Below are 26943 nucleotides of genomic sequence, written 5' to 3' on the forward strand. Positions count from 1 at the left end.
CCAGGCAAATGCTATTGTATTTACCAAACACTTGTTTACAGAAAACTACCTGGTACCTAACAACGTCCTAGGCATATTCTACTAACCTGTATATAATTCCCACAAAAGCTGAGGTCAAAGGTGAGGTCACACATGAAAGCAAATTCTTAAATCCTTACTTAAGAAATCCTTAAGAAAGATCTTTAGCTCAGACCTGTTTCAAACACCTAGACTAGTCCTTAATTACTAGTCCTTTTAGCTTTTTGCTAAAGTCTCTAACTTTAAGAAACACTTCAGCATACCTTCCATAAAGTGGGGATTTAGTTTAAATTATTTACTGGAAGTATTTATTTTATTAGGAAAATAAATTTATTAGGAAAATAAATAAAGTTTATTTTATTAGGAAAATAAATCCAATGCTGAAAAGAAAAAATCAGGTTTATGAAGGCAGAATCACATTTGGGTGTGAGTGAGGCAAAAAGATGACTGGGCTGCTCATAAAAACGTCACATCAAAAAATAAATTCTAAAAAAAGTCAAATCATCGGCAACTGTGGAAAATTTCAACTGTTCCATGAACCTTTTGAAACAAACCAAAGCACGACAGATGACAGAATTCCTACCGTATCTATTCACAATCCTGCAGGTCTGAACCACTCATTTGGAATTGACCAGTCATGGCGGATTTTCCTGCTGGACACTGTAAACAGAGTGGGAATCTTATCTCACCACTTAGAATGTACGTTCCTTGAAGAGGTCCAGGAACCAGGAGCAGGTCTGATGTTTTCTGTGTCCCCTACTGCTTTAGAGCCAGCATACGGTAAAGGTTCAAGAAAGAGTACGAGAGGTCACATTTTTCTGAAAGGCTAAACCCAAGCTTTAAGCCATTTGGTGAAAGGAAATAACCATGTATTTTAAATGTTAGCTGGTTACCTCACATCAAGGAAAACTCAATCGATGTACTCTTACTAGGTCTCTTTTTAAAAAGGGAGATCTGGGGGCTTCCCTGGTGGCGCAGTGGTTGAGAGTCCGCCTGCCAATGCAGGGGACATGGGTTCGTAGCCCTGTCCGGGAAGATCCCACATGCCGCGGAGCGGCTGGGCCCGTGAGCCATGGCCGCTGAGCCTGCGCGTCCGGACCCTGTGCTCCGCGACGGGAGAGGCCACAACAGTGAGAGGCCCGCGTACCTAAAAAATAAAAAAAAAATTAAAAAAAAAGGAGATCTGGAATTCAGCCTTTTACTGTGAGGAGAACTAACAGAAAGATAAGTATGACCTTAGAAGAATCCACCAACTCATTACGAATGCCTCCAATGAGCCGGGTACAGCACTTGTCTCTGGAGAACATTTCAATGGCTGAAAAGTGTTTTAAAAAGTAACACTGAGTTAGTGTACTTCACAGTAGAAATTTTCCTCTTTGTTTAAAAAAAAGAACTGAATGTGGTTCAAAGTACTTAGATTTTCTAGCCAACAAAGCTCAAATAAAATCTTTCTCTAATAAAACGCTCAGTCCAATAATCAGCGTGTTAAAAAAAACAACAGCAAAATCATCTTGCCAAAGGATTACTTGACTCATCTCAATTTATATTTATGATTCAACAGAATCCACATCATTTTCACCAAACATGCCTCACTGTAGGTATATTGGTGCGGCTGGAGCTTCAAAATTATTTTTCTCCCTACAACGTTTGTCTGTTGAGTCTACGGTAGGGTACCTGGCTCAGTAAGTGGTTTGTTGGGTAAATTTCAACCATCCTCTCAGATAGGAGGACCCAGAAAATCCTGTATGCTTATTTAACGGAATGATGCAACCCTCCTCTGCCCCCAAGCATTACGACACACGGAACAGGCAGGATGCAGGTCCCCAGTCCCATTTCTCTTTAATCTAGACCTTGATAACAATGAACAGCCCTGATTACACAGACTCGTTGAGAATATGCTCATCTACCGATAATCATACCACTGGCATATCACTCTACAAAACCCCATGTTCCAAAGCCCTTAGTTTCTATAAGCCACCATTTCATGAAGAAAAGCCCTCCACTAAATAAACCAAGCAGAAAGAAATCTAAACCTTGCACCCAATTTCTTGACATACTTTATGCTTTGTCACCTAGAGAAACTACAGGGACAGCTAATTAAATGCAAAATCTCTCACCTGGAGAGAGTTCTCACTTTATGTCCTTTCATAACTTCTGAATTTCGAAACATCTATACTACCAAAATTCAATCAATATGTTTTTCTTTTTAAATCCTCTTCCTGAGATTGGTTTACTGCTAATAGTAAACAAAAACCAGTCTTCCTCTCCGGGAGCAAGGAAGTCAACCGGAAGGTAGGGGGTTAGGGGTAGGTAATGGGGGACAAAAGCGGGACACACCAACACTTCTTACTTCTGTTTGTGGTGAAGCGTTCGGATTCTTGATCCAGAGAGAGAAGGGAAACCACCTTTGTCTCGAATTAAATTCGTTGGCTACAAAAACAGGGCTCTGTGAAGCAACGTATATTAAAGCAACGCTTGGGATGCAGAGTGGGATTATGTTGAATATGCATGACACACAAAAGGAAAATGTTCATGACTTACAGATGTGCTCCAAGTTGTGCTTTCTTCCTTTTTTGGAATATCAAACAGAGGGAAGTAAGAGGTTTGCAGCCATGTTATCATAAGCACTGCTGCCTCTCCCCCTCCCAAACTAGAATATTCCAGTTTTTATTTTGCCATCCATACGACCACAGTTTAGACTAGGGTAAAAATAGAAGTCGTGTGGGCCTAACCTGAAAACTCCCAAGTGTTGGAGAGGGTCAGTATTAATATATTCTAACTGAAATAACGAGATTCTGTTTCCTGGTGGCGTTTGACAGGAGGGGGGCGGCGGGAAAGAGATTTGGAATTTATTTCTCATTCAGAAGTGTTTTGTAAAAACTACCATAATGGAACAGACTCCAAAGTAAGCACAGGAAGCCAACAGGCTCTGGTTTAGATTTAATAATTCACTCAAAAGGCTTTTCATCTGCTACAATTTTAGGCCCCAAGGCACAACCACATATACTCTCCACCCTATACGGGAGCTGACAGAGTGCCACAGGACACCTACGGGACAGAAAAATGGGAAAGACCCGTCCAAAGGGCACACCACGCCCTTCCAGGCTCCAGCTGATGCTGGAGCATGAACCTGCTCTTGGCAGTGAGCGGCGGTTGGTGGATGGAATTTCCAACTGAGCCTGTATTTCAGGTCTAAGCTAGCACTGAGTTTGAACCTTGATAGGAATATGGGAAGCTTTACTGCGGGCCAGTCAAGAGAAGCTTTATTTCAAAGATGCCAACTAAAAGAAATGGGCACAAGTCCTTTGGGAAGCACACTGGCAATGTGTTTTAAGAAGATATGAAATCTTTCTTACCATCTGATCAGGTATTTCTACTCTCAGGAATTATCCTAAGGAAATATTCTAAAAAGAAGGAGAGGTGGTATGGGAACATATGTATATGTATAATTGATTCACTTTGTTATAAAGCAGAAACTAACACACCATTGTAAAGCAATTATACCCCAATAAAGATGCTAAAAAAAAAAAGGAGAGGTGGGGTGTTTACTACTGCATTAAAGCGAACTCACTGAGACAACCTAAATGCAACCCTAGAGGGGTAGCTATGTCAATTGTGTATGATACGTTAATTTCTCAACACAGCCATTAAAAATCATATACCACAGAACAATGAGTAAAAAGTTTAGACAACACACTATATTTAAAAAGCATATATTGCTTTAATATTTTCTAATATTACAACTCTTAAAATTTCATATCATTTGGTTAAGCATTGAAAGGTGAGTGGAAAAATGAAGAGAGTTAATTGGTGAGGGTGGTGGCTTGTGAATGATTTCATTCCTAATTGATATTATTGTTATATTTTCCAACATATATATGCTGCTAAAGGCACAGAAAGCACAAGATCAATGGAAAGGGCCAGCGACCAACTTCCAAACACCAACAGTAACTTCTAACAGTTAATGCATTCAAACAGACAGGTACATACATATATAAAGAACCTAAAGAAAGCATCATGGGAGTATATGGGTGTATAAGTGACAAACACTAACAAAAAAAGTGAACACTTCAGAAAAGTGCCACAGAATCATACCACAGTGCTTGGGCCACTTCCGATCCAGTTTAACTGAAGCCATAAAGGCAAAAGGTATAGTAAAATGGACATTTAATCACAAGATTCTAGGTTCTAAAATGTCCTGGGTCTAATTACCCATCTCATTAGCTACTCTTTGCTCTTGAGTTATTTAAAGCAAGGAAGACACTCCACATCAAGGTGAGGCTGCCGGTGCCCCAGTCAACAAGCTCCTTTCCAGCTTAGTCCCCACCTGCAGTGGCCACTACCTGACCTGGGAGCACTGTGCCCCCGACACACCTCCAGGGCTGATGTGCCAGTGAGCCCCCAAGATGTTTCGCGTTGTTCCTGGTTTTCAGAGTCCATTCTGTTACACTGATCTCATCTGTCTGCAAAGGGAGCCTCTTGTTCTATCTCTCCTTCTGCTGATTCCAGAGAGCCTTGGATTGGCACAGTGACTACCTGATCTAGGAGACTTTTTCAATGAAGAAAATGACATGCGTCTACTTCCTTACGCTGGAAGACTGAGAATGTGTCAGTACTTATCTAAATAAAAGGAACAAAGCTACACAGAGAGGGATACACCCAAAGGGGATGAGAACACGTATTTCAAAAGTGGAGTCAAGGGCTTCCTTGATGGCACAGTGGATGGGAGTCCGCCTGCCGATGCAGGGGACACAGGTTTGTGACCCGGTCCGGGAAGATCCCACGTGCCGCGGAGCGGCTGGGCCTGTGAGCCATGGCCGCTGAGCCTGCGCGTCCGGAGCCTATGCTCCGCAACGGGAGAGGCCACCACAGTGAGAGGCCCGCGTACCACAAAAAAAAAAAAAAAAAAAGTGGAGTCAAGCTGTTCTGAACATGGGCTTTGTTAAAATTTTTAATTTTATGTTGGAGTATTGTTAACAATGTTGTGTTAGCTTCAGGTGTACAGCAAAGTGATTCAGCTATACATATATCTATTCTTTTTCAAATTCTTTTCCCACGTAGGTTATTAAAGAACATTGAGCAGAGTTCCCCGTGCTATACAGTAGGTGCTTGTTGTCTATTTTAAATATAGCAATGTGTACATGAACAGTGGGCTTTTAACACCTAGTGCCAAGTCATAGCGGCGGCTGCACCGTATGCCGAAGGATTATTCACATTCTTGATTATCTACTGGAAAAACACTCTGCTTCTGCCCAAGGCACATAGCCCCTGGCCCTGTATTTCTTCTTGTTATATAAAGGAACTGTTCTTGACCGAACTTTCCAACCAGTAAACAATGAAGGCCAAGCAGCTTTTAAAGAAATGATTTCCTTGATAGAGGAAGCGGGGGGAAAAAGTTTAAAGGTATTAGAGTCCCATTATGAAATCCACTGTGGACCCTGCATGGAATTTCCCAAGAAACGAAGCCTGAGCTCCCAGACAAAAGCACCTGTTTCACAAGGACTGTTTACAGTCACGTGACCTGTGCCATCTCTCAAGCGAACGCAGTTTAGAAAGCGCTCCTGTTGGTGTTCTCAAGTGTTGTTTATGAGTTATTTATCTGAAGATAACATTTACAGTCTTGCCATAGGAAGAGGAAAGGAGATGTGTGGATAGTCATATTTTTTTCCAAAAACAGTAAACACTTTATTGGCTGTTCAAATTAACATGTGGGCAAAGCCTTCAAAAATCCAAAAGGTAACCTAATCCACCCCAGTGCTGCCTGTCTTTCTGATCTACCTCCATCAGAATCTATCTATGAAGACATTCTGACATTCTGCTGATGGAATCGTAACTCTTATTCTTAAAATACGAGGATGTCAAAGATGAAGGGAAAAACAGAGCCTGCAAGATGGTAAAATTACATACTCAGTTAAAAGATAATATTTAAGAAGCTCTTTAGAGAATATATTGAAAAGAGCCTGTCATTATTTTTTGCACCCAAATGAGGCCAATTCAGGGTACTTCGCTAGTGATAATTAAAAGTCTCAGCTGGAACACACATTCATAAGTACCATTTCATAGGAGACACAGCACTTCGTTTTCTAAAAATATGGGAGATAAGGAAAAGCAAATGGTTACGAGTCAAAAACATATCAGATCATCGCAAGGAATTTTTTTTTTCTCCAGGTGAATCCAGTAATAAAAGCAGCTTACTAGCTGATTCCATCAGTTCTGAAGCAAGCCATACCGAAAGCCTCTGAGGGGATTTCGCACCCAAGTGTGCTAAATTATTTTCTAAAAATTCCCACATTCCCCAGGATCTTTCCTTCTTCCCAAATTACTGGGCCAACCCATGCCTGCAAATGCCTTCTGCAAAGCAACCAATGGCAAGATCTATGTGAAAAGCCCCGCCTTTCCGGATGACAGCCGCCTGGAGCTACTTGTTACATCTTCATTTCCTAGAGAGCACAGGGTCTTACTGAGAATTAAAGCCCGGGGAGCCCAGTCCACATTCATGGTCTCTCACTTGGGTCCTGTCACAGCCTTTTGAGATGGGACCGGTTTCGAATAGATGGAACTGCTCCAGGCACCCCGCTGCCACATAGCGCCTCTGCCCACAGAGTAGAGTTTATTATTTAATTGGTACAAGATCAGCAGGCAGCCTGAGAAGAACTCTCTCCTGGGGCTCAAGAGTAAGAGACCCAAGGAAGATGCGGCCACTCCTCACTGGCCTCCAGGCCACAGCTGAGGATGTGGAAGCTAGGGGGCTATCAGTTTCTATCCTTCCTAACTTGGACTGGACCTACCTGCCTTTGGCCAATGCTCTGCAACACAGATATATGGATACTTCCATCTCTCTCTTCCAGCTGCTTACACACGGCTGGTAGAAAAACCACTTCTTCTTGCCCCCCCTGCTTTGGAGGCTGAGGGATTCGGCTGTCTGACGGCAGCTGCCAGGGCAACCTCTTCGGCATGCAAGCCAACAACCCCTCACCTAATAGCCTTTCCCCGCCCGGCCGCCCTGGCGCGCCGGTGCGGCCACAAGCCCTTCATTCAAGTGGTCACACGGCAGCGCAGCCCCCGTGGAAATCCGCTTGGAACTGTTCCAGCTCATACCAAAGAAGGAGGCTTCTAATACAGATTGTTCTTTTAAAATCCTTTAGAAAAACAGCTGTAGTCAATCGTGCTGGGGAGCTCTGTAAAAAGCTGCCACTCGGAAAGCCCTAATATTGATTCTTTCCCCTTGCATGGCTTTTAAGAGAGCAATCCCATGGGAAGAAACCGTAATCAATTTCTTGAGACTTTGCTAACATGAAACAGTGTCTAAATTAAAATATACTTTTTAAAATGAAAGGAAAACCATAGTAAATACAAGAAATCCATCCGTTACCCTGCCTTTTATTCAAGGGCCAACGTGTTTGTCTTCAAAGAAAAGTCAGTTGAACAAATGCAATAATTATTAAATACTGATTAAATCTCAGCAACTCTTCTAAGAGTTGTTTAGCAGGTGACCCTAGCCGAAAGATTAAAGGGAAATCTGTCTTCATTTGAGGTCTGACATTTCCAATTCTTCATTTGCAAGATAATATGCCATTTTCTCTGTGCCTATTCTTAGAGAAAACTATCAATTCTAAGCCTGTGTTTACAGACAGTCATGATTCCAAGTGGTCACATCCTGAATGGACGTCCAAATACCAGAATATTTTAAGTCTTTTCATAGGAATTCTGGTAGATATATTATTCTGTCAAATTTGCCTTTCCACATGTGGCCCTCTTAGAAATCCAAGCATGTCAAAAGGTGAAAAATCAATATTTAAAGCTACAATGTGCAAACAGAGCAATTTGGTGTTTTCAGATGAAAATTATATTAAAAACCCTCACCAACATCACCAGCCAATTTCTAGATTAAGCATTAAGGAAAAGCACAATTTCATATAATGTCTGTTATCTGTACTTCTATTTAGAAGAAAAAAACCTGAAGACTTTATTGAAATGCCATACATAAAATGCATACAGAATTCAAATCTAAGTAGACTGAAAAAACCCATAACACTGTGTCAGCATGGCACTCACCACGTGAATGAAATTAGATCTGATCACATCCAAAGAGCTGGCAAAAAAGAAAAAAACCAAGAAAACTTAACTGTCATTTGCTTTGCTCCCAAATAAGAGGAATCTCAATTTCAAGGGAATGAGCTACAATTTCTGTGGCAAATATCTGATATCTGATATCACATTCCTGGCATCCAAGGACCATAGGCGTTTACTCAGGGGTGGGTATACAATTTGCAGATTTATTAGTTGAGAAGTTTAACTCCCTCTCCACACCCAACCCAACCCCTCAAATTAGAGAAGGCCCCTGCTTTTTCACCAAACTAAATAAGTAAGAACTCAGAGTTCTATAAAACTCCGTAACACTAGCTGATCAAGGGACTAAACCGTTGGCAAGCTAGGCCTCCTGGGGTTGTCACACAAGGAGGATTTCACAGCTTCACTGGCCTGGGCAGCCTTTTTAATCCCCAGTAAGTTATTTTAAGCAACTTTTCTCCAGCAAACAAATCTCTGGCCTTCCTCTCTTCCATTGTAAAATTGTTACAGCTCAGAAACAGCTAAGCATTAAGGAGAAACCAGAATCGGCCTGGTCAACTCATTTCAATTCCCTCCTTCCATTTGAATGCTCTAGATCAGGGCTGTCCGATACAATTGTCTGTGATGATGACAATGTTTAAGACATGCCTTGTCCAAAATGGGAGGCACTAGTCACATATAGCTATCGAGCAATTGAAATGTGGCTGGTGCAACAGAGGCACTGAATTTTTTATTTTATTTACTTTTAATCAATTGAAATTGAAATAGCCACACGTGGCTAGTGGCTACTACAATGGACAGCGCAGTGCTAGGGAGAATGTTTAAACTGTTGCTGGAAGCCTGGGCATATCAAAGCTGTCTGCAGCTGCTGGGCTAAGCCGCTGTGGGGTTAAATGCTCTCTCCTTAAACAATAACTGCATATTAGCAGAAATCAATGCCTAACACAGAACTGCCTTTTCCATCACAACACTCCCTTTGCACTACACACCTGTCAGAAAAAGTAAGGATTCAATCTAATTAAGTCATAACAACTACTGATTTACCAAACACCTACTATGTGCCGGAATGTTCTATCATCTATTTAAAAATAACGATGACCTAGAGGGGTGGGGTAGGGAGGGTGGGAGGGAGGCTCAAGAGGGAGGGGATATGGGGATATATGTATGCATATGGCTGATTCACTTTGCTGTACAGCAGAAACTAACACGGCACTGTGAAGCAATTATACTCCAATAAAGATGTATTTAAAAAAATAAATAAATAAAACAGTAAGCTTTGTGGATAAGCAAAGTGTGGTAGCGCTGAACAGTGGAATAGTATTCAGCGATAAGATAAAATGAGCTATCAAGCCAGTAAAAGACAAGGAGGAAACTTACATGCATATTACTAAGTGAAAGAAGCCAGTCTGAAAAGGCTACACGCTGTACGATTTCAACTATATGACATTCTGGAAGAGGCAACACGATGGAGACAGTGAAGCATCAGGTGTTCGGGGGAAGGAGGGACCGAGGAACAGATGGAAAGTGAGATTTTTAGGGCAGTGAAACTATCCTGTGTGAAGCTGTAATGGTAGATACATGACATTAAGCATTTGTCAAAACCAACAGAATGTACAACACGGTGTGAACCTTAATGTACACTGTGGACTATAGCTAATGATAACGTGCCAATATTGGTTCATTAATTGTAACCAATGTATGCAACAATAAGGAAAATGGGCAGGGGTCTGGGGGATATATAAAACTATATACTATCTGTTCAATTATTCTGTAAATCTTAACATGTACTCCCCCAAAATAAAGTCTATTAATTATCACGACGTCCAAGTCTCTGGTGAATTCCTAAGGCCTGCCCATGTACCTGTGCTGAGCTATGCTCCTTTCTAGAATAAAAACACACGTTTTTTGGCAAACCAGCACACACGAGATGGTTCCTGGGTACTAACAACGTGCGTATGTGGCTGCCTCACACCAATGACAATTAGGTTCACGAAAGAAATGAGACCTTCCAGACTTCTAGGAGTGATAAGTGGCCCATTCACAGTGGTGATGGGTGTCTGCGTTCATGCTTATTCATTCACTTTTGTCTACACTTGCTGCATCAAGCAAGTAAGGGAACTGCCAACAACAGACAGGCAAATGCAGTCTTCTCCTGGGGAACTGTCTACATGATTAACAACGTCTGCACCACTGTTCTATCCACTGAGCCATCACAGTCATCCAGATAGTCTCTGATGCATTAATAAACTACCAGGAATAAAAACTCTAGTATACTCTGTTTTTCTGTTTTGTTTTTTTTTTTAATTGTAAAAGACATACTTAGGACAACTGGGGAAAACTGAATGTGGACTGGATATTAGAAAATATTATGGAGTATTAGTTCATCACTACTGGGCCAAGAAAGTGCTGTTTTCCTAACAAGGGGGAAGAGTGAACTGCACTTGACTGAAAATTAAGTTGGCTTCAACTAAGTGGACCCACAGAAGACGGCATGGGAGGAGGGGAGGTGATCAGACAAATCTTCTAGAAGAAAAGAAGGCCATGAACTTGAGAGATAAACTACAGCCCTAAAGAGTTTCCACCTCTGAAGACAGAAAAGGGGAAGACATAGGGGTAAGAGAGGCATTGTCATATGGGGGGGAAATCCAATCTAGGTAAGGAACTCCCTTATCAGAACCACGTGTTCAGATAAACTCTTTGGGGTCCTTTCTTCGGACAAACAAGTAGGACGGGAGCAGGCCACCTTTATATATGGGGGCTTCACTGGAATTCATCTGTGTATTCAAAAGCCTAAAGCAACAGAACTGGAGACAAAAGTTATAGGCTGTGAGCACCAGGAAACAAAACTTGGCCTTCTTGAGCATGTGAGTAACGGGGAGGTTATTAAACAGCTGTGTCAAGAGAATGGAATTCAGAACTTCATTCCCATCTCCATCCTCACCGACCCCTTCATTTAATTCAATGAGAAATTGGTGGTGGCGCCAAATCCTATTAATCTTTATGTATTAACACATGAAAAGGGCAACTTGCAAATTCAAGCTGTGCGCTTCTGATTTGTGTCCTTTTCTGATGGCGTTATACTTCGGTGAAAAGTTGACTGAAACACACCAGCATAAAGAGAGCAACCTATGTCTTAGAGAATAAATCCTTTTTCCTGGTCACAGCCTTCTCTTTCAGACAAGTCTGCATTTCCAAGATCCGTAACAGGTGGATCGTGGGGTCCTTTTTCAGGCACTTCTATATATCTGAGCACGAAACTCAGAGATGTCAACACTTGCTTGGGAACATACTTAGCAGGTTTTGCATCTTTTTTTTGGGGGGGGGGGACAAAGCAAATGCCCATAGTTCTCATGAAGGAGAGAGGCTTGGATTTCTAGTGGTTTCAAACACACATGTAATGCAATAAGTTTTCCATGCTTCTTGAGTTTTCCAGAGCATAACATATGGAGGGAAGCGTTAAATGTCTTTCTCACAAAACAATAAGACTAGACTAACGTCTCACAACCTTCTGTGGAAAGCTGTCAGATGACTCTGGACAAGTGTGATTCCAGCCACAACAGGCGTAGTGGTAAGTGCCTATGGACTGTAGGGCCAGCAGGTCTGGCTTTGTCACTTTTCGGCTGATGGAGATGGTAGGCCTGGTAACCATGGGTAATCACTCTCAGCTGGTTGTTGATGGGGTGGGGGTGGGGGGAGGGTGGCTGCTTCTGCAGGGAATATTTAGGGACAATTATGATGTAAATTCTGAACAGTCAAATGGCAACTCTGGATAAATTCCTGGTGGGACAGCTGCTGCTATATATACTTGAACCTCAGGTAGGCTTTCGTGCTGTGATGAAGTGGATGAATTGTGGTGACAATGACCTCATTTCTCTTCACCGCAAGTTCCCAGGGGCAGACTCCAGGCCTCCTGCTGGCTCAGCTACCAACCCAGGGTCTTGCCCTGAAGATCCAGTCTGCGTCCAGCCTTGCCACCCCCCGAGAGGCACTGGAGACGTGAGAGGACCCTGGGCTAAAGATGCTGGCCATGCAGTATCCACTGAAGTCAAGAGTTCATTCGTTCACTTCTTGAGCACCTACTGTGTGCAGGATGCCATGTGAGGTGCTGAGACCACGAAGCTGAAGTGGGTTGACACCAGCTAGGCGTGGCAGCAGGGGGGGTCTGAGGGGCAGGAGGGAAGAGGGGAAACTGGGGACAGAGAACCAAGACATTTAGGGGACCCAGACAGGATGGGGAATTACTCAGAGGAGCCCCAGTTCTGCACGGGGGAGGGTAGCGTGTGTGTCCAGGAACAGGAGTGATAGTGAGATGAGGCTATGAAAAGGGTCAGGTCATGAAGGGTCTTTGGGGAGAAACTAAAGAATTTATATTTATTCTGTAAGCAAATGAAGGACTTCAAGGAGAAGTTCAGATTTGTGCTTTTGGAAATATGAGGCTGGATATAGTGCAGACGATGGATTAGAGGGGCTGGACTGGAGCCACGGCTGATGAGTCAAATTATGACAGCAATTATGTAAGAAGTCTAAGGCAGAGAGATTGCAAAGGACAGAGTCGGTGGTATTAACGTGGGTAGCATCTGCAGGACCTGCCAATTGAACGAATGAGGGGAAAGAGGCTATAATGATATTTAAAAAATGACAACAGTAGCTGCTATCCTTGTTGAGCATTTGTGTGCCAAATGTAAATGGATGAGACCCCAAAATACTCCCAACACCCAGTAAGACAGGTATTCGCCCCATTTTACAGCTGTGGAACCCTGAGCCCTAGCGATCACATGGTGTGTCCACCATCACGCACCGTATAATCCTAACACCCAGGTTTCGTCAAAGGAGGGGGAGAGTCTTTCACTGACTCAGAAATACAGGAAGAAGCAGGCATGCGGCTCACACAGCAAGGTGGTTTGAGACATGATGAGTTTGGTGACCACGCAAGCAGGACGTGCCAGTGGGAGTCACTAGACAGAGAATCAGAAATACCTGATGGATGATGGGTTCCTCCCCTTATGTTGAATGACCAGATTCTTACAGACCACTGGGCCACGTGCCAGAAAGGTAGGCAACATGTGAGTTAGAAGGGGCTGAAGAGAATCCAACCTGAAGTCAGCACACCTGGACAGAAACTCGGAGGCGGAGCCTCCTTACCTGTAAGATGAGAAAATAACAACGCCCATCTCCCAGGTTTCATGGGAAGATTAAAGAGAGGCAATGTGTGAGACAGCTACTGTAAACTGTAAAGTAAAAAACCCAATGCATGATTATTTATAATTGTGTAGACACATCTGCTCTTTATGGCAGATCCGGTACGCTGTTGAAAAAAAGTGAAAAAAACTCAAGCTCCTCTGGGGAATCACACGGCTTTCTTAGTCTGTGTCATAATGAAGCCTGAGGGTCACAATGATCTGGTAACTTGGATATAAAACAAACCAAATGAAGCTGATCAGGACTGAAGAATAAAGGAAAAGCTCTGTTACTACCCTAAACCCAACTCCACCTCCATATAAACTATCCACAAGGAGTTCCTCATGTGGTTAGAAAGTGGGGAATGAATGTAGTTCATGACTTCTATTAGTTGACCATTTGACAGTCAACAAAGATGACACAACGGTGACCCCACAGAAACAGATCACAATATGCAGAGCTGAGAGATCTTCTAGGAATTATGGGACAGATTTTTGCTTTGTGGCCCAGATATCAATACTTACATAACATGCCTCTACTGTTTTTAGAAAATTAGCTTGCACAGCACCTAGGCTACCAGGAAAAGATGTCTAGTCATCCCAGGGGAGCACAACGCTTCCAGTAACTTTTAAAACTCCACATAGCCTGAGGAATCCACACTCACCTCTTCCCCTCACACCACCTGAGATGCCCAGAGCCACTTAGAAGCGTTTGGTTGGGGAGTTCAAACAGGACCCAGACCACTTCCACAAAAGACCAGAGCCCAAGGCGGTAATCATTATTGCTGGCTGGACCCACTGGTCCCCAGCAGGTGGCCAGAGAGGTTTCAAAGCCCAGAGAATGTTTTCACCAAATGAAAGATTTTTAGGTATTAACCATCTCCCCCTCTAGTATGAACAAACATTTTCCACCAGGGGCTCGGGTATCGAAGACTATTAAGAAAAAGATTTGTCCTGCAGCACCTCCCATGGGGTCTCCTCTCATCATCCCAGGCCCCCTGCTCCGGGAAAGGTGGTAATAACATAACGAGGCCACCAAGGTGGGTGCGGGATGCAGAGCATGGCCACGAGATGACCTGAGCCAGCACCGACGGCCTTTAATACATGGATGAACCACCCACCTTGCCTTCCTAACCACCCTCCCCTACGGGGAAGGCCACCCCTTCAATCTTCTTATCCTGAGTCAAGCCCTTTCCAGAAGGAAAAGTCTCCCTGTGCAATAATAATAAACGCCTGCAATGACTTGATAGAGACAAGAGATCCAAAGGTGCTAATGATACTATTATCTTTCCCTCCACATTCCAAAAGCCACAGAGGTGGCAAAGACAAAGGTTTATAAAACGGGAAACATTCAAGAGACTGCGTTCAGAATCTTTTTATGGTTTGTGACAGTGTCAGTCTGTGGCCAGCTAGGTTTTCTTCCATTTCAACACAGATTTGCTATCAGGCGTAGTGCTCTGCAAGCTCTCAGAGGAAGGGTGCTGTCCTCTGAGGCGCCCGTCAAAGAACAAGTAATTAGAAACAATGAAGTGCGTTCTTTGCTCGCAGGAAGGGCATAACAAATCCCAAGATTAGGTTCCATCAGATGAAACTGCCATTTTGTAGGTCAGAAATATTAGCAATTTTGTATGGTGTCGTCTATACAGACTTTGCATTTTTTTTATTGCTTTGTTTCTCATCTCAAGTTGAGCAGAAGTAGTATCTGAACTCTTCACCATGGCTCATAAGACTCTGCATGACCTGGGACCCCCACCTCCATCCTCATCTCACCCGCCTCCCCAAGCATTCAAAGTTGTTCCCACCCCAGGACCTTGGCACCAGCTCTTCATCTGACTGAAACTCTTCCCTCATGCTTCTGTGTGGTCAATTCCTTCTCATTTCAGAGGACTCATCTTTTCTTTTCGAAGATCTCCTCAAAAAAGCCTTTCCTGACCATCTTACCCACCACTCGCTATCCCAACATAGTCCAATAAGAATACAATGCGAACCACACACGTAATTTTAAATTTTTAGTAGTCAGTGGCATTAAGTACATTCATATTGTCTAGTAACTATCACTACCATCCATCTCCAGACTTTTTTCATCATCCCAAACTGAAACTCTATAGCCATCAAACAATAATTCCCCATTTCTTGCCCCTCCAGCCCCTGGCAACCATCATTCTACTTTCTATCTCTAGGAATCCAATTATTCCTCATATAAGTGGAATATACAATATTTGTCCTTTAGGGCCTAGCGTATCTCACCTGTCATTTATTTAGTATATTTTATTTAATCTAATATATAAACAATTTATTTTAAGATGTAATCAATGTAAAAATTGAGATATTGATAATTTTCTTTTCGTATTAAGTCTCTAAACTGCAGTGTGTCTCTTACACAGCACTTCACAGTGTGGACTGGCCACGTCTCTAGGGCTCAATGGGCACGTGGCGAGCGGCTGCCGTAGTGGATAGTATAGGTCTATCACATCACCTTTTAAACTTTTTTCACTTACTTTTCTCTAGCCAAAATTATTATTTTTTTTATATGTCTATGTGCTGTTTTGTCTCCCCCCAGCATAATATAAGTTCCTCAAGGCAGGGCCTGTGTCTTCTGTTTTTTTGTTTTGTTTTGTTTTCTGCTCTAAGCCGAGCATATATTAAATAGAACAGAATCGTTTAAATATTCCTAGACTAATGTCTTTAGAGCAGATGCTTTTACAAGTGGAAGACTCCATCTCCAAAATATCACCGAGATCCTCTACTATCTGGAATACGAGCATCCCTGGGGACCACCAGTAATCAAATGTTCCCTTTTACAGGAAGACTCAGGGCAGCATGGACAGTGGTTAAGAGCCTGGACTCAGCCTTGTCTGGCCCTGCCACTTACCATCTAGGGGTCCTCCCTGAAGCTCAGGTTCCTCATCTATAAAGTGGGGATGATCGTAATAGCGCCGACCCCGTAGGGTTGCTATGAACCTTAAATCAGTTAATATTTGTAAAGCACTTTGAACAGTGCCTGGCACATAGGAGGCGCTCCGCCTGTTTGTTAAGTCAATAAATCACGCTGATATGTCTTGCCAGTGCCGTGTCAGGGATGACTGCTCTGCTCCAGGCATCTCCCTCCTTTGCACAGTCCATCTACACAACAGTGCCAGGATTACTTTACACGGGCACACACTCCCCTGCTTAGAGCACTAACAACCTCCACTGGCTCCAGGAGCTAGTCTAAACTCCGAAGCAGGGCAAGCAGGGAGCAAAGTGGGTGAGAACAAGACTCTGGATCCAAAAGACTAGGGCTGGGCCAGGCTCTGCACTTATAAGCAACCTGTGAGGACCGATTCAACTTCTGTGTCTCAGGTTCTCCATCTATAAAACAAATAGTACCTACTTTCTGGGCTGTTGAACAATTAGAGGTGTTAATACAAATCAAGTCCTTTCATAGTGCATGGCACATAATAAACATTCAGTAAATAACTATTATTATTACATTATTAACTATTATTATTATTTAAAACTTACGTTTTAAAGGTATATTATGAAAAACAAATTCGTTCGAGGTGCTTCCCCCCCTTTTGTTTAAACCAACTTGTTGGACTGGCTAACAATTTTATTCATTATGGTTACCATTTCATTTTTCACCCCCACAAGATGTATTCTTTCACTATAAGATGTGCCCAATGTAATTAAGAACTTCTGAGGAAGAGAGGAAAAACCCACAGGCTTCGTTGCAGACAGAGGGTTTACCTGACCCCTAACTCATATAACTTTTAAGACAAAGCAAAGAAAACGGAGACAATTCTCCTTTAAGTGTAGAATAAGCTTTACTGGCATGTTAGATAAAGAGTTGGCAATTTATGTCTCTACAAGGAAACAGGGGGAAAAATATGGACATTCAGTGTGCAGGAGACCTAGGTTTGAATGACAGCAAGAGTTCACAGGAGTTGCCCCTGCTAAAAAGTGAAGATTATACCCCTACAATGGTAAAATGACACCTGCACATAAAGTGTCTTAACAGTGCCTGGCACATAGTAGGTACTCAAAAGATGTTACTCCCGCTCCACTTCTCAGAATACAGCTGGGAAATGAGGCTTTTATGGCAAAAATAAGTTGAGGAAAAAATATCTATGACAACTAAATTATCCCTGTGAACACTCAATCAGATTAAAGATGGCAGAACGTGCCAAAACTTAAGACTTTCATAACAGGACACCATTTTCTCTTCAAACTGCAAGTGAGAAATGAGAATTCTTCCCTATCTTTTTGCTACTAGAATTCTTGAAGTCAGCCTTTGATGACATTTGATAGATATACTTGAACATACACACACAAACACATATACAGACCCCCTCTCTAAATATAAGTGCTTACAAAGGAAAGTATGAAAATAATGCCCATGCTTCTCAAATTGCAAGGTCAGAATAACTTTAAAACAAACAAAAAAAACCCAAACATCTTAGGGAAAGTAAGATCAGCAAAAATATTTTCTTGAATGTTATATATGCTTATTAATTGTCTTTCACATAAAACTAATACGTACAAGTTATTATAAAGGCTTCTTTAGGCATATAAAATATGCCCAGATAAACTCTATTATGGTTCACGTTTCATTATTTTCCCAGGAATGTTGTGAGTAGAATGATGAAAACCCTTTCACAATATTCCTTATCATTCCTTATCATTCATGAATTAGCTGTAGCCTTTGCTTTCAGAGCCATAATAATATTAATGGTTTTATAACTCCAAAGTATTAGGATGAATTAAATGCTCTTAAGTAATCAAGAAATAATTAAAGGCCAGGAGAGAGTTTAAGTGTTTAAGTTCATGAATTTACCAAAATCCACTCCAATGCTCTTACATGAAATGTGCTTTTAAATTAAAATCCCATATTTCTTTAAGAGAAAGCATCTAAGAAACCCACAATAAAGTCAGCCAATACAATAAACATATAATATAACCACGACAATTATCACGATAGACACCAGACATTTCATTCGGCTGCTTTACATCTATGCCACACTTTCATGTCATCCAGGAAGATGCTCCCCACACCCAGGTGAGGGAGTCAATGCTCCCAGCACCCAGATGAGGCAGACCAGGCAGTGGGCATCATTGACATCCAAAAGGGTGCTCTCTCTTTTTCTCCGCCATCCTGGTGTGTGCAGTAGAATCTGTTCCTCACCAGGTCTACTCACAAGATTTTCAGGATCAAGTGATTCCTAGCCAAGAAACAAAACAGAATTGTCCCAATTCCCCAATGGATTTGGATGAAAACTTGTAATAAAATCAAGTACAAATCCAAGAGGAGACACTGGAGAAGAACCAAGCTGGGTCTATAAGGAGTTGCACGTAAGCTGGCACACATATTTACGCTGTTACCAAGGTCACTTGTATCTTAACGTATCATTCTGAAAACATTGCTACTATCTGGACAGCCGGATGTGCTTTATCGGGAAAATGATTTTTTCTCTTCGTTTCAATGCTTCTGCACTAGTGGGCTGGCTTGGTAATAAATACGTTAAGACCTTTCGTTTGGAAAAAAAAAAGAAAAGAATGTGAGTCTACAGAGTCCTACTCAAGATCGCACAGCTACTAAGTGACATAAGAGGCGGGAAAGACAGCAGGCTCAAGCCCAGGTCTTCAGGGCGCCACGCCCACGGTGTTCTTCACTCACAGTATGAGTCTTCTGGGGCTAACAACCCAGATATTTCAACTGGCTGCAGAACTTCAACTCCACAACTTCTGGGTCATTGATTCCTCAATTTTCCACCCCTGGACCTTCACCTTCCGCACTCAGGGGAAACATCATTACATTCTAAATGTCTCCAATTTCTTCATGGCAGTTATCTATGAGGCTTTTTTGATCAGACACACCTAGGGTTTGTGGAAGGAAATGCAGTTTTCCCCAATCTTTGTGTGATGTGGGTGTGATGGATGTCAGGGAAAACTGAGACACAGCCACAAGGTGACACTCTCAACACTACAGTCATAGGAGCAGCTCCTGCTGGTGTCACAGAGGTTCACTTCTGACTCCCCTTCTCCCACCACTGCCCACCCTGTCCTCACCCTAATGGACAAGACCACATAAGAACACAGTGTTAGGAGGTACGTATTTTACACTCAGTTTGTCCAAAACCCTACTAAACTAAGACTCAACCTAAGTTCATTTCTTCTGCATAGAGAAACAAGGAAGATTTTTTTCAGTATGATGATCCCATAGGACCTGAGGTATCTTCTGAATAAAAGATCAAATCAGATTCAGGGTGGTTTCAGCAATCAGTGTGATTCATCAGGACCTCACTGCACTTAACTATAAAATGAGAGATTGAGCATCTCTAATAAAACTTTCACCTCTAGAAAAAATTCTGACAATTTAAAAAAATTGATGACTTACAAAGAGCAAATGTACCCACTTAGCCAGACTATTACTAAACAAAAATCTCATTTCTAAAACAAACTTCAGAAATAAGATCTTAGTGTATTAATGCATACTATTCTTTCATGTAATCATTCATTCATATAATATTCATTCATAAAAAACTGTAACTAAAATACTTGATAACGTTTTATGCCTTTACTGTAATGCTTAACACACTGTAATTTTCCTAAAAACGACTTTCCTTTCCTCAATGTACAATTTTTAAAAAATAAATAAATACACCTGGGCAGAAAAAGATACCTACCTACCCTTTGATAAGCTTGCTAACTTATCAAAGTTTATGAAGTGGAGTGAATGGACAGAGAAAGACTAAAATGCAACAGAAGACAAGTCAGTTTTCCAAAGGATCACAAAGTTCAACTCCCAAAGCAATGGGCAAGGTGCTTTCCCAAAGCACTGGCAGGGCTGACCTCGTCACTTACTTACGGGAAACAATAAAACTTGTAAAGATAAACCACAGAAAAAAAATCTAAAATCTGATGGCATTTCCTTGGAATGTTTTATTTTGGGTTAGATATCAAAAGTCCAGAGGTGTGTAAGGGAAACATCTTAGGTACGTTCATACAACAGCAAGCACTCTTCAGGCTTTCCCTTTAGAATCCTTCACAAATGAAGCCCCATTAAATGAGAGGTCCTTTACCTCTCTGTGTGAAGCCAGGCCACAGGGAAGCAACGTTTAAGGGACTGCAGGCTAGACCTGCAGAATGTAACTGCAATGAGAAGAGGAGTGAAATCTATGAGGTATTGATTACCTTTTCAGGAGTCCCAAACACCCTCCTCGAACTGCATTCACCCTTGGACCTGCCCTTGCAAAGTTAAAAGCATGAAAAGTGCCTCTTAACAGGTTGCAGGCCACCTCTCTCTTTTCCCACCCCTACTAATGGTACTACAGGCGGCTTACACAACCATTTGAAATGGGACAAGGACAGACCCTACATTTAAAAACAAGACTAAAATGTAAAACCTTCTCGCTAGGACAGATGAGGACACCTGAGTCTTTCACAGGGTGTAATTACCAAGCCACCAAGCTACAAGATTATGCCTAGGCCTGGTAACAGAAAGAACCACCAAGACGCTGGCAAAGCATCAGTGTACAGGCCTGTAGTTTGGTAATTGGCAGTTGACGGGCTGTAGAGCCTGTTGGTCTGTAATGACAGAGCGAGGTCATCGGTGGCCTGAGAGTAAAGATGACAAGTGTCCTCATCCAGTATGTAGAGAGGAAACAGAAGTATAACCCTCAATTCAACAGTGCTTTCACAGGCAAAGGGCCTGTCAGATGGCACAGAGTCAGAGCTTAAATTATACATTTTTTAAAGTTCAAAACTCAATTTTAGCACTGCTGTAAACAAACTCCAGTGCACAGATCTGAATAACTGACAACCTTCTTAAGAGTTAAATTTATCTTTTAACCCAAATGTATTAAACATGGATGGTAATACTTCCACATCAGCTTTGAAAATTGCTTAGAAGAGCGGTTCTCAGGGTATAAGGTGGAGCTCTGTACCACCAGCATCGGCATCACCTGGGTACTTGTTAGAACTATAAATTCTCAGACCCCACCCCAGACCTACTGAAACAGAAACTCCAGGGTGGGATGCAGTGATCCGTGCTGTAACCAGCCTACCAGGTGGGTCTGATGCCCACTGAAGTTTGAAGACCACTAGCTTAGGAGAGAATGAAGACACAAAAGTGAAAAAGTATAAGATACTTATAGGAAACAGGGGTACGGAAAGAACCCTCAGCTTAGTTAGGTAGCAAACAGCATGAAGGAATGTACCAGAAATAAAAATGAAAGTTAGGTAGAGAAGCCAGGATATTCAAGTTGGTTGAGTGCCAGCCTAGGAAGCCCACACTCTAGCTGGGAATTGTGAGCTCTTGAAAGTTTGGGGGCAGGAAGTGAGATCGTGAGAAGGGTGGGTTAGGAAAAGCTAGGAAGACTTGACAGAAAGCTGTCAAGAAGGCTACTCTAGAGCAAGGTAATGAAATATGGACATGGGAGGGATTTGTAAGGTGTCAGGACTGGAAGTTTCAGTAAGACTTGGCAACAGAGACATCTCACTGACACCCTTTACAGAAAAAGCAATGAAAAGGATAAGTTTGGGAGAAGACCAGCTAATGTCGCTTTCGGTGTTTGAGGTACCAACAGAGTGTCCAAGGAAAATGTCTATCAGGTGATTAGAACAGTGAAAGAGAAAAGAGCATAGAGCCAGAAAAACAAATCAGGGATGAGGCGTGCATGTGAAAATGGTGATGTGAAGCTACAGAGTTAAGTGATATTGCAGGGGGAAATGTAAAGAGAGAAAAAAAAAAAAAAGAATGGGACTCTTACAGTGAACTGGCCCCTCTCTTTTTTTTTTTTTTTTTTTTTTGCGGTACGCGGGCCTCTCACTGTTGTGGCCTCTCCCGCTGCGGAGCACAGGCTCCGGACGCGCAGGCTCAGCGGCCATGGCTCGCGGGCCCAGCCGCTCCGCGGCATGTGGGATCCTCCCAGACCGGGGCATGAACCCGTGTCCCCTGCATCGGCAGGCGGACTCTCAACCACTGCGCCACCAGGGAAGCCCTGGCCCCTCTCTTACATTCACTAACCTATCATCAAATGAACCTTGACCTCCGTGGGAGAACCATTCAAGTCCCCAAATAGGAAATCTGGAATTTAGATCAGCCTGCAGATACAGAGAGAGAAGTGGGGTAATTTAAGCACAAAAGCTCTGCTTGAAAACAATCCTAATTTTATTTTAGGTTTCACTAGAATGAAGAATTGAAGGTGAGGACTACCAATTATATTTGTATCAATGGAATACCCGGTTCTAGTAGTTACTCATTCTCACTGATAATTATCTTACCAGTGAGAATGAGTGTGCTATGAACGGGTAGCCTGCAGAAGAGAGGGAAACGAGGCTTGGACTCATTGTTATTCTACTGATGCAGAGCCTCTGGTAACAGTCCTTTCCTCAGAAACTCCCAGAGCTCCCAAGACCCACAGGGAGCGTCCTCCCTGCCAGCCCCCTGCCATCCCGACTCCCCCGTGAACCACTGCCTTCAGAAGGCCTGCCAAGAACAAGCAAGGGAGGCAAGGCAGCTCCGGCAAACATACTGCCTCTGTCACTTACCTTTAAGTCACTGAAAGGCTGTGGCCCAGAAACAGACCGGCAGAAACACAGCTGACCCTTGAACAACGCAGGGGTTAGGGGTGACAACCCTCCTCACAGTTGAAAACTCCACCTGTAACTTACAGTTGGCCCTCTGTATCCCTGGCCCCCCATATCCATTGTTGCCAGTATCCTCTGCATCTGCCTGTCACGCCAACGATTCAACCTACCACGGATCATGCAGTAGTGCAGTATTATATTTTACTACTGAAAAAAATCCACGTATAAGTGAACCCGCACGATTCAAACCCATGTTGTTTAAGGGTCAACTGTAGAGTCAGTTGATTTTTAACAAAGAGGCAAAGGCAGTACAATGGAGAAAAAACATCTTTTTGACAAATGGTGCTAGAACAGCTGGACATCCACTTGTCCCCCCCCAAAAAAAAGTCTAGACACAGACCTTACACCCTTCACAAAAATTAACTCAAAATGGATTATAGACCTAAATGTAAAACACAAAACTATAAAACTCCTAGAAGATAACATAGGAGAAAATCTAAACGACTTTGTATATGAGAATGACGTTTTAGAGACAACACCAAAAGCACAGTCCATGGAGGAAATAATTGATAACAATTCATTAAAATTTAAATCTTCTGCCCTGTAAAAGACACTGCCAAGTGTCTTTGAAGACAAGCCACAGACTGGGAGAAAATATTTACAGAAGATGTATCTGATAAAGAACTATGATCCAAAGGTTGTGCAGCAAGTGGTCTTATTTGACAGGGGCCACCTGGCCATTCTGTGTTTACTAGCCTTGATTCGCTTTCTGCTCGTTTTTTCTCCCCATCGCGACCCTCTGGGTTTTGTTCTTAGTCAGATCCTTTTACTGCTGGTGCCCAAATATTTTCCCACAATAATAAACATTTCCAACTAAGGGAAGGAACTGGGAAAATAGATATGATAAGGCAAAATTTTTCTTTTTCGATATGGTAAGAACTTTGTTAAATCTACGAAGGGATGCCGCACCATGGGGCCATGGAACCACGATGAAATAAACAACAGTGGAGCAATATCAAGCGGCTCGTGAGTAGCAGCTACCTGGAGAATAAACTCAATCAAGGCCATCCCACTCACCTTGCACAGTGAGGCTGTTGTGAATTCCCACTTCTCCACAGTCCTTTGGAAATCCAATGTTTGTTTATACAAGGGTTCTAAAATGGGCAGGGGCTTCCCTGGTGGTGCAGTGGTTGAGAGTCTGCCTGCCGATGCAGGGGACATGGGTTCGTGCCCCGGTCTGGGAGGATCCCACATGCCGCGGAGCGGCTGGGCCCGTGAGCCATGGTCGCTGAGCCTGCGCATCCGGAGCCTGTGCTCCGCAACGGGCGAGGCCACAACACTGAGAGGCCCGCATACCGCAAAAATAAATAAATTAATTAATTAAATTAAATAAAATGGGCAGGACCAGGGCGGGTGGTGCTTACAATATGACAGATGCTCTGGTTGTTTTCTCTTTTTCTCACCAGCTCTCTCTTTCAAGGACACTACCCTTCATTTCTTGTCTATGTGAAATGTGTGTACATTTCTATACCTAGAAGAAAATCCACCTTGCTTGGCCACACACATACTGGGCACACTTTGACATGGATACTAACACTTGGAGGGTAAGTAAACACACTCAAGCTGATGGCTGTGTTTTCCTGCCAAGGTGTGGGACTGTTCACTCCAGCTTTGAAGAGCTATTTTATCTCTCTTTTAAAAGACTAAGGGCTCTTAATCTAGTACGCAGGGAGTATATGGACGGTTTTAAGGGAGCCATCAGCCTCCTGATTTTTTAAAAAATAAAATCAAGTGTATGTGTACAGCTTTCATCAAATTCTCAAAGGAGTTTGTGATCCAAAAATAGCCCAAGTACCACTACACTAGGTTCTGCAGGGAAATCCAGAAACACTTCTTCCATCTTAAAAGTCAAACCCTAGAGTCACATAAATAATAAAACTATAGTTTTAAAAATATAAACTCTGTCCTTTTATATGCAAACATTTGTTATGCATCATATTATGTTCCACCAACTATTTTAAAGGATGAATATTTGAGACCCTTTAGTAATTCAGTTACACACCTCCTGTGGAACAATGAACACATACATCACTTAACACTTTTATATAAACATCCTTTAATCTTCACAAAAAGCTGTGAAGTAGATATTATTCATGTTTCAAAAGTATGAAAACAGACTTACAAAGTTAAAGTTTTTTCTCAAGGTCATAGTACTAGTAAGCTGGGGTTTGAACCTAGGTCTTCTGATGCCGAAATCTGTGGTAACATTCTGTAAAATACTAGTTTTGCTTTTTGTTTTTTGGGTTTTTTTGCAGTACGCAGTCCTCTCACTGCCGTGGCCTCTCCCGCTGCGGAGCACAGGCTCCGGACGCACAGGCTCAGCGGCCATGGCTCACGGGCCCAGCCGCTCTGCGGCATGTGGGATCTTCCCGGACCGGGGCACAAACCCACGTCCCCTGCATCAGCAGGCGGACCCTCAACCACTGCGCCACCAGGGAAGCCCTCTGTAAAATACTACTTTAAAAAATATCAATTGGACTATAGAGACCGAAATTTGATTAGTGGTTGCCTAGAGTTGAGGAGGGGGGGAGATGGAGAGAAGAGGTGAGAACTGCTGGGCGGTGGGGGGAATGACTGCTAATGAATACAGGTTTTTTTCCAGGGGCCTGATGAAAAAGTTCCCAAGTTAGAGTGTGGTGATGGTTGTATCCCTGAGCTGTGTACTTTTTAGATGGATGAACTATACGGCATGTGAATTACATCTCAGTAAAGCTGTTAAAAAGTCAATTAAAAACTAAGGGAAGGAATCAATTTTCAATATTTTGTCAGCTTTAAGATCAAAGTAAATACAACTCAAAAACTCACGGAGGTATTTTGTTTCCCCAAGTATTTACAATTCATTTCACATTAGGAAGTTCAGTACTAACTGGAAGAGAAAAGATGGCTTTACTATTCCTGGATTAATTCCAGCTTGGTTAGAATTCGGCTGCAGAACTCCTTAGTTTCCTCCCCGCCTGTAGAGTGGGGACTGAACTACTTATTTACACTCTAACTTAGAGAGGGATAAAAATGGAGACAAAAGCCTAATACTCAGAAAGGTTTAATCCCTAAATCATTACTGGTCATTAGGGGTATAGAAACAGCAAGTTATACTAATGTCATGAGAAGTACTCATGAACACAGCATTTTTTTTTTGCGGTACGCGGGCCCCCTCACCACTGTGGCCCCTCCCGCGCAGCGCACAGGCTCCGTACGCGCAGGACCGGCGGTCATGGCTCAGGGGCCCAGCCGCCCCGCGGCACGCGGTATCCTCCCGGACCGAGGCACGAACCCGCGTCCCCCGCATTGGTAGGCGGACTCCCAACCACTGCGCCACCAGGGAAGCCCTCAAGCTTATCTTTAAACCACAGTTTCATTCTTTCACTTCTCTTTTCAGAAATGTTCAATGGTCTCTTATTATTTATCTTATTAAATCCCATATCCTCTGCCTGGCCTCACACCCCACCTCATTTCCCACCTATTATAATAGCCTCAAGGTCGGTCACCCTCCTCAGTCTCACACTCAACTCCATCTCCAAATTAGTGGAGCAATCGCTTTCATTCTCTCCTCTAGCCTTCAAACTCCTAAATCTTTTAAGCCCCACCTCAAATCTCACCTCCTTCTTGGCCATTCAGCATTGACTCTCCTCTCTCACATCATTACATCCTATCTAGTCACCACCAGACCTTGTACCAAATACGGCAACCTTGTTTCCACCATCATTCTTTGGGGAGGAGGTCCCACATGACAAGCACCTAGACCAGAACTGAGTATAAGGTAGATAACTTAGTCATTAAATTACCATGAGTAGACTTACTCCCCAACTCCAGTAAGTCATGTGAAAGTCTAAAAATAGACCAGTTCCTCTACTAGCAATTCATGAAATAATCTGGAAATTATATTTATAAGTGACATTTAAGATAATGTGTGATTTAAGAGTTTTCTATTGAGGTGCTTGACTAATATATATCACTTGGTTTATTACACAGTAATAAAAAATTCATATGATTTATGGAAATGCTTCAAAAACGGATATTTGATTTATATGGACTTATCCCATTTAAAAAT

General features: G+C 42.6%; 1 protein-coding gene and 1 pseudogene across 2 annotated transcripts in view; one reads left to right on the forward strand and one right to left on the reverse strand.

The window, feature by feature from the left end:
* SDC2 (syndecan 2) overlaps window positions 1-26943 on the reverse strand; it is a 121596-nt gene that overhangs the window by 22580 nt on the left and 72073 nt on the right. The window lies entirely within an intron of this gene.
* On the forward strand, window positions 9554-19024 carry LOC307176028 (large ribosomal subunit protein eL39-like; annotated as a pseudogene). The gene is made up of 2 exons: window positions 9554-9612; window positions 18433-19024. The product of its transcript is annotated as a large ribosomal subunit protein eL39-like (transcript).

Source organism: Stenella coeruleoalba (genome assembly GCF_951394435.1).
Source record: "Stenella coeruleoalba genome assembly, chromosome: 17".
Classification (NCBI taxonomy): domain Eukaryota; kingdom Metazoa; phylum Chordata; class Mammalia; order Artiodactyla; family Delphinidae; genus Stenella; species Stenella coeruleoalba.